Source organism: Dryas octopetala, chromosome 6 (genome assembly GCF_963921425.1).
Source record: "Dryas octopetala chromosome 6, drDryOcto1.1, whole genome shotgun sequence".
In the NCBI taxonomy this organism is placed as follows: domain Eukaryota; kingdom Viridiplantae; phylum Streptophyta; class Magnoliopsida; order Rosales; family Rosaceae; genus Dryas; species Dryas octopetala.
In genome coordinates this window covers 19,525,660-19,534,519 of record NC_141371.1, presented here as the reverse complement: position 1 = coordinate 19,534,519, position 8,860 = coordinate 19,525,660, and the positions used below count along the sequence as shown (strand labels likewise).

Here is an 8,860-nt window from a genome sequence, read left to right as displayed (position 1 = left end):
AAGATAGGAGCTCGTAGCTCACCACCTCCAGAGCTTGCCATTGCAACCACGAATCCTTGCTCGTTTCACTCTGTTTTTCTTCACACAAATCACGCCCCAATACCCCTTGATCCAATTCTAAGCTCTGATACCATGTAGAATTTAGGAGTGTTTGTTTAATTAATTAATTTGAGGCAGAGAGAGGAAGCAGCATTGAAGCTGAAAGGCTAAGAAATGAATTCAATCTTAGTGATTCTCACCCAGTGCTCACGCCACTGTTCTATTCATTCATTGCAATTCTGTTACATAAAGGACAGCAACCATATTGCTGAGGCATTCCAAATGCGTGAGCCTATGAGCTCAGCACTACCATTCATTTTGGTGTCCTATGAGACACTTACACGTGTTCAACTTACACAAACAGAATCTAACTAATTAACTACAAAAACTGCAACATTAATTAGCTAAATTAAGCTGCCAAATGCTTAAGCTCAGTCAACAGATTTAAGGCTTTCTGGAGGTAACTGGTAGTAACGGCTTAAGTCTCCACTCCTATTCTGAAGAATCCAGAATTTCACCAGTAATGCAGGAAGCTCTAAAAAAGTGGAAGAGCTCAAAGGGGTGAAAGAAGACCCAGAAGTTAGGCTGGCTAGGCTCGGGGTTCTTTTGATGGACTCAGTGCAGACAGAAAGAATATAAATAAGTGTTTCAGTCATTGGCTAAAGAATGGTGGCGTTAGGCTCCTGTTTATTATATATCTAATGCATCTACAAATCATTGTCAAAGACGGATGATATGGAGGGTCGAGTACGTGCACATCGTTCAAAGGGAAGGAAAGCCCGATCTCGAACAGCTCCAATTGAGCACGAGCAAAGACTTGGCTCCCCCGGGCTGCAGGAGCAGGACTTTTACAAGAACAAAGAGGCAGTATGAGCACTTCAAAAAAGATAAGAATCTCTCATATTCGTTCGGTCTCAGATTGATAATTCATTTATGATTGCATATGTGCTGCTTGAGTTTATGGATGCATCTCTGCTATTTGACATGTTGCTCTATGCAAAACCGGTTGTCATCTATGAAGCACCATACGGATATGGATACGGCCATATGGCAAATTTTTAAAAACTAGGATACGATATGGATACGGCAAATAAAAAAAAAAAATATTAATATATAATAATAAAAATATGAATAATTTAAAACATACTTTAAATAACATAAAAATTCAAATTCATTTCACTCAAACTCTAAAGACTTAAAAAGATCATCCAAATTTAAAATATCCAAACTCTAGAAAATTAAAAAATATAAGTCTCAATCAACTTCAATATTCATAATGTCTTCCCTGGTAAATAAAGTAGCCTCCAATGATGGTTCATCAAGAGAAAGGCTACCAATTTCAAGCATCCCAATACCTTCTTTACCCAAGTTATCAAATATATCTCCTCTAACATCCCACATTTGAGTAACACCTTCTTTGTAGCTTGGGCTCTTCCTTGATAAAAGACGAAGGTTATTATGCACAAATACCAAATCTTCAGCTCTTTGTGGTGTTAACTTGTTTCTTCTTAAAGAGTGAATGAAACTATATGTACTCCAATTCCTTTCACAACACGAGGAGGAACAAGGTTGTCCAAGTAGCTTCAAAGCTATGGATTGAAGAATTGGTGTGGAAGCTCCATGGACAATCCACCACACCATTGGTTCCATGAGAAACCTATCATTCATAGCATCAATAGCTCCAAAGTCACCCAAGCACATTGAAAAAGAGGCATACTCCACATTGATATTTCTTCTAACTTGCTCATTCGAAAAGTATTTCTCAAAACACTTTTTTCTTTCCCTTGTAATCTCGACATCTTGGTGTGGAGCAACACGACTAGGATCTTCTTGAAGCCATTCTGGACTATACTACCTATAAGTAAAGAATGATATCATTTTATAAAATTATAATAAAAAAAGTAAAAGTAAATTTTAAAGACTTTAAAAAGAAAGAAGCACATAATACTTACCTAGGATTTAAAGAATGAGCCAAACAATGTAGTGATGTGCTACTCTTAGTCCATCGCTCCACTAAAATAATATGCACCACATCAAAGAAGTCGCTATGTTCATGTAGTTGCCTTTGCTCATTCCTATAGATAGCTGTCTTCACCTTCTCTATCATGGTATCCCACCACTCATAAACTAAGTGAAGACATGGTTTATCTGTGTCAGCCATCCTAATCATCTCATATATAGGAGCTGTAAAGGAAAGTCTATAATCAATCTCATCCCAAAAGTATTCATCCAATATCTTTTGCTTCACTGCTCTTGCTTTGCCCGGATCATCCTCTTTATATAAAGACCAATTTGGACTAATCACCATTTGTTGTAGACCTTCCTTTACTTCCTTAATTAAATCTTCTAATCATCACAAGTGTTGAAGAAAACCTGAAATAGATACATATAGTCAAAATATCATTGCATTAAAATAAAGAGGGTTGACGTGAGGTGAAATCATGGCATATAAAATAATTGGCATATAAAATAATTGGCATATAAAATCATGGGCATATAAAATAATTGCCCACAGTGATCGAAATCATGGGCATATAATATAATAGGCATATAAAATCATGGGCATTTAAATAATTGCCCACAGTGAAATCATGGGCATATAAAATAATTGCCCACAGTGACATCATGGGCATATGAAATCATGGCATATGAAATATTAAGGAAAAATGAATTTATTTGATTAAAGGAAGACAATTATGAGCAAATTGAATAAAGGAAGACAAGCGAAACATATATATATATATTATTAACTAATATTAGACATGGTATTACGTAACATATATATTAAGTTATTAACTAATATTACACATTGTATTATTAACATATATTATATACATTGTACGTACTGGGTAAGTGGGTAACATATATATTATTAACATATATCATTATATTATTGCACGAATGAGCTTAGAAAGTTAGAAACAAACCTTGTTTCAGCAATGGAGAGTAACTTCAATTTGCAGTGGTCCTTATACATAGCCAATCTCATACTATGGTTCATAATAAAATTTTTATGAACCAAACATCATCAGCTTTTTCTGAAATCCAACTACATTCATCATGCCAATCATCATTTAGTTTTGGTGAGCATATTCTCTTCAAAGCAAGATTAAGGGTGTGAACGACACATGGTGTCCAAAAGATGTTGGGATATTTGGCCTCAACAAGTAATCCAGTAGCTCCACAAACGGGCGCATTGTCAGTGATTACTTGAACCACATTTTGATAACCAATTTCCTTAATGGATTCGATAAGGAAGTTGGCAATACAATGTTTGTCCTTGTACTCTCCTTCACAAATAATTGCCTTCAAGAACATAGGCCCGCTTTCACAAGTTGTCATAACATTGATAAGTGGTCTTCTTTGCGAATCTATCCACCCATCACTACACACACTTACACCTTTAGTGCTCCATGTACTTTTAATTGGTTGTAAGCACCGTTCAATGTGGCTCTTCTCTTGTTGCAAAAGAGTAGTTCTCAATGCATTGTAACCTGGTGGAACATATCCTAGAAGTGTAGAAGCACGAAGATAGGAGTTTCGATAGTGTGGATTCCGTGTAAGGTGAAAGGACAACCCACCTGTATAAAACATCCTTGCAACTTCTGCATCACATTCTTCTCTAGCCTCCTTCTGAAAAGCTTTTTCAAGGGGCCCATTCATTGCTTGTCTCTTCTTTTGCTGAACATGCACAGGCACAGAATAACCCAAAGAACCAGTTGTGGGCAAAGAAACTTGTCTTGGAGCTGCACTTTTCAACCTATACTCACATTCTCTCACAAGTTTTTTCATTTCTGCATAAACTTCATCATTAACCTTGCTGCAACTTGCAATCCCAGTTCCTGACATTTTCAACAAATGAAACTTGACTCTAGAGTAGGATCCTCTGTAAGATTTCTGACAAAAATTACATTCAAACATAGTGTTGCCTCCTCCTCCGTTTCCCATTTTTCCAAGCCTCTTAACATACTTCCACGGTAGAGCATGATCATCTACCAAACTTTCAGTATTCTCAGTAGGATTAGCATTAGTCATTATATTATTATCCGGATGACTCATTTTCCTGAACATGAATAATTTATACAGTATAAGCAACATAAAAAAAATATATATTGCATAACTCATTTGGAAACATATTACAAGCGAAACATATATATTATTAACTAATATTAGACATGGTACTGGGTAACATATATATTAACTAATATTACACATTGTATTATTAACATATATTATACACATTGTACTGGTCAAGAAAGAAAGAAACAAATATACAAGGCGACAAAGTGACAAGCTATTAATAATATAATTTATATTATATTATATTACAATCAAATAATGAAATAATCAATATTATTATATATCAACCAAACAACCAGTATACACTATACGACTTTCCTTAATCTAATAAGTCAATTCTAGTTCTCAACTAGTATATTACCAGTATACCATGCACAAAGTTCAGTAGTTCACAAAGAGTCAAAGACACAAACAAACACCAGTACGCACTTACCAGTAGATGAAGTGGTTGAAGAACTGAAGAACTGGGTGCGGCGTAGGTCGTTCGTCGCTCGTCGGCGGTGCGGTGCAAGTCAATCGTTTGGAGTGGGTTTCTGCACATCTGATTTGGGTTTCCAATTTGGGTTTCTTGACTCTCTCCAATTTGGGTTTGCAAGAATAAGTGAAGAACTGAAGAAGTGGCTGAAGAAGATGAAGTGGCACTGTGGCAGACACGCAGAGTCCTCGCTCGTTTTCATGATTTCAAGTTAGAGACTCTTCGTATCCTTCATCCAAATTAAATTCTTTTCGTTTTCTTCAATTGACTGTTAAACGTATCCAAAAAATCGGATACCCGTGTTGAGAGCAAAGGATACACGTATCCAACAAGTCAAATACATATCCGTTGACTTGGATACGTATCCAAGGCGTATCGGTCCGTATCTGATGCGTATCCGTATCCGATACGTATCCGACACGGGATACGGTCCGCATTTGGGTACCTTACAACTCACACGGTCGATGCTGAAACTAAACAGAAGTTGGGTACAGTTTTCATAAAACATATGGCTGGACAGGGAGCATACTTATGATTGTGAAATTATGGTTGAGGAAGAATCAAAGCAAATAGCCGAAGCGCATCACTGATAGCTCATATGGTGGGATCGGCCAAAATCTCAATAAACTGGATGAAAAATATAGGAGCTAAGAATTTCTTACCCTATTTTCTAAAAAAATTGAATGATATTTAATTATTTTTCATAGACATGAATCTATGATATTGGATTAATTATCAAATTGATATTACATGATATTGGATTGATTGATTGATTATTGGATTAATTATCGGATTGATATAACATGCCTCAATTAATTAAATTGCATGAACGGCCGAGACTGAGACCGAGTTTAATCGTATTATGAAAACACATATTACCCTACAAATATTTTGACCTACACTTTAGGTTAAGTGGCATGGAAAATGTTTGATAGAAAGGTTGTTAAAATGACTGTATTACCCTACAACATTTGGGCCCCACACTTCAGGCTAAGTGGTATAGGAAATGATCGTTTGGGAAGGTTGATTAATAAAATTTATTTTGATCGTACAAAATGAGAAAAAGACATATTTCAATGACATTTCGGGTTTAATGTCAAGGGAAATATACAAGAAAGGGAAACATACAAGAAAAACATATTTTAATGACATTTCAGGTGTCACAGAAAATATGCAAGGAATGAAAAATCGGAACGAACGATAAAAATAAACAAACATACATCTTTATTTATTATTCAAAGAGGAATGGCAACTTCGAGAGGTGAGAGGCTCACCTTTGAAGAGGAAAACAACTTTGAGAGGCAAGAAGTTCACCTTCGAAGAAAAAGCGAAACATGAAATAAACAAAAATTGTCCTACACATTAAGGGGTGACATGAAGAAAGATTAAAGATCGATTTCAAAGGCTTGAGGGAACACGCTTGAAAAAATGGAAGATAGGGACATTAAGAGCTTCGAACAACTAATTGACCGGATTAGTTACGAAGGTAGCACATAGAGGAGTTGTAACGACCCGACCCAAAGTTGACTTTTAAAATAAAAGGGCTTTTGATTTTGACTTTGGGTCCGTTAGATAGCTTTCGATCCCACGATTTCATAGACACGTAGCACGCTTCGGTCCGAGTTACGGTTTGGAAGATACGGACATGTGAAGTAAGGGGCAATTTTGTAAATTTATAAAAGTGGGTTTTAAAACCCCAAAGGTCCAAAAAATTCTGGACTTTCTCTCTCCTCTCACGCCTCACTCTCTCTCCCTGTTATCTCTCCCCAACGCCCCTCCCCTGGCACACTCTCCTCTCCGGCCTGCTTCCCTCGCCGTCCGGCTAGGAGACGGCGACGGCACCACCTCAGCCTCCCCCTTTTCTCTCTCTCCTCCCCCGATCTCTCTCTCTCTCCTCGCTGGTTTTCTCTCTCTCTCGGCTGGCTCTCTCTCTCCCCCGTGATCTCTCTCTTCGACCCTCGGTCGTCCCGCGCCAGATTTCTGTGATCTGACCGGCGTTGGACTCGCCTCCACGCCGCCGACCTCCCGGTGGGGTCTGATCAGCCAACCAAGCCGCGACGGCGGCGCAGCGACGCCGTTTCTGAACGAAGCTCTCGACGGCGACTCGATTTTTCCGGCGAGTTCGAGGCCGACGACCACTTGGGTTCTCTTCCCCAGGCTCCGGCGAGTCCAGCAGCGTCACCCCCTTGCTCCGGTGATCGCTCACGGCGGCGAATCGACGATGCAAAGGGCGGCGGCTTCCGCCGCCGATTCCGGCGTTTCCAGCGATAATTGGCCATCGATCCAGTTGACAAAATCGATCCTCTAGGTACGGGTAATCTTTCCCCTAAGGTGTTGATGTTCAATTTTGAGATTTTAGAAATTCGATTTTAGGGTTTATGTTATTTTCGAATATCTTGAAATTGGACTCAAATTCGTGTTGTTTTTGTGCAATTAAAGGTTCAATTATATGATTAGGATTGTTTGGAGTTGAATTTGGGTATTTTTAAGTTTGTGCCGCCGCTGCCACCGTCGGCTCCGCCACTTGTGGCGGCGGGTTGGGTGATTTTCCTTGTCAATCAGCCTCCCCAGGACATCTAAAGGCCAATTCTAGGGTTTTTTTGCATATTGGTGAGTGTTTGTGTGTTGTTAGGGGCTGGGCAACCACCGTGCGTGGTGGTTACCATCCATTTCGGTCGTTGAACGGAAGTTGTGAACTCTGAATATTTAAATGTTGGTTGTCTGATCTTAACAGGTACATGGGCTCGGGAAATCTCATTTCCGATGCCGTTATGCTGCCGGATTTGGTATCCGAGCAATGACACCGTGAAGGGTATTTTGGTCTTTTACGTAGTTAAATTGTGAGTGAAACGTATCGGACTTTCAATGTAGAGTACCGTTAATAAATCGTCGGTTTTGTGTGATTTGATGCTTTATGTTAAAGGAAGCCAAGTATAGGGTTCAGACCATGAGAAGGAATTGACGAAGATTGAGACTAAAGGATTAAGTGAGGATTTAGCAATTATCATACAATAGACTGTGAGTAGGAATGACAAACAAGTGAGGAAGGGGTCGTGAGTAGGAATCAATTTCGGGAAGGTTTCAGTATAGTTCAGGGTAGACTGTGAGTGGATCCTTGGTTTTCGAAATGTTTTGTACATTTTATAATTTAACTCTTTTCTTGATTTATTTGAGTATGGACAGTTTTCTGGAAAAGGTTTTGGTATTGTTTTGGTATTATTTTGGGGAAGTTTTATTGATGAATTTCTGTCTTTTAGAAATGATTTTGATCAAGCAGCTTTCACAATTTGAGAATAATTTTATTTAAGCGGATTTATGGAAAGATTTAAATTTCAGTTTTTATCTGGAGGAGTAGTTTTTGAGAGGTGGTTGATTGAGATATACAGAAGCGGTTTCAAACCGCCATACTAGTACCCTCTTCAGCAGGTATGTATTGCTCTGCACTTGCCTAGAGATGACTCGGCAGTGTACGACCAGCACGCAGGTATATATTGCTCTGCACTCGCCTAGAGATGACTCGGCAGTGTATGACCAGCACTCGCTCTGCACTTGCCTAGTTGGCGGTGTATGACCAGCATGACATTGCTCTGCACTTGCCTAGTTGGCAGTGTACGACCAGCACTCGCTCTGCACTTGCCTAACCGGCGGTGTATGACCAGCATCACAGCAGGTATAGATTTGCTCTGCACTTGCCTAGAGATGACTCGGCAGTGTATGACCAGCAGTTCCTCGGGTACTAGTGTGGCGCGAGATTTCAGTTGTAGAGCATTTTGAGAAATGAAATTACATCAGTAAATATTTTAAATGACAGTTTCAATAGAACATTGTGTTTTTATTCCAGTTATTTTAACAGTTTTACATTTTGAAAATACTATTTATTCTTCAGAGTTCGAATTACAGTTTTGAGATGATTTTAAAAATGGATTTGAAAGAAGAGATGGATTTGAGAAATAGTTTTAAAGTTGGAGGGTTTCAAAGAGCGTCTTGAGTGAAATTGGATAGATGTTTGTTTATATCGTGTGTTGTATGGCTTTAGTTCGTTAGGATTTGGGCTGGTTAGAACTTGGTAAGGTTTAGGCTTGAAGCTTGAGAAGGGAAGCGAGGGTAATTATGCCGTGAGATTATTAATTAGGATGTGAATGTTTGAGGTTGATGTTGAGGTTAATAGTTAACGATTAGGCAATTGATTTGCCAAAATGTTTTATTATTGTTATTGATGAGATTTGACTAGAATACGAGGATTTATGATTTATTTTGATATTTGGA

At 38.5% G+C, this 8,860-nt stretch overlaps 1 pseudogene; it reads right to left on the bottom strand.

The window, feature by feature from the left end:
• Positions 1-1,293: 1,293 nt before the first annotated feature.
• Positions 1,294-3,903, bottom strand: LOC147283082 (uncharacterized; annotated as a pseudogene).
• Positions 3,904-8,860: the final 4,957 nt, after the last annotated feature.